The sequence below is a fragment of the Cucurbita moschata genome, unplaced genomic scaffold (assembly GCF_002738365.1).
Source record: "Cucurbita moschata cultivar Rifu unplaced genomic scaffold, Cmos_1.0 Cmo_Scf00372, whole genome shotgun sequence".
Lineage (NCBI taxonomy): Eukaryota > Viridiplantae > Streptophyta > Magnoliopsida > Cucurbitales > Cucurbitaceae > Cucurbita > Cucurbita moschata.
Window position 1 is genome coordinate 6,665 of NW_019268888.1, and position 286 is coordinate 6,950.

The following is a 286-nucleotide window of genomic DNA, read 5'->3' on the forward strand; positions in this document are numbered from 1 at the left end:
GTTGGACAACAATGAATTTTTGGTGTAGTTGTCCTAAAGTCCTTTGTCTAATCCCTGAAGAGTTTTACTATGATGTTTTGGGTAATGTCTAACTCTTCGACACGTCCTTTCATGTGTGTGATACAGTTCTCAAAGTTACCGCGATGTTTCGAGCTGTTTGATCGTGTGGCTCTTTCTTCAAAAGGGTCAACATCAAACGTCAGGTCTTTGATTGGCAACTCATCCAGAGGAGCGTCGATTGCATCGATTCCAACAACAATCTTCCCATGAGTTTATGGTGCATGAC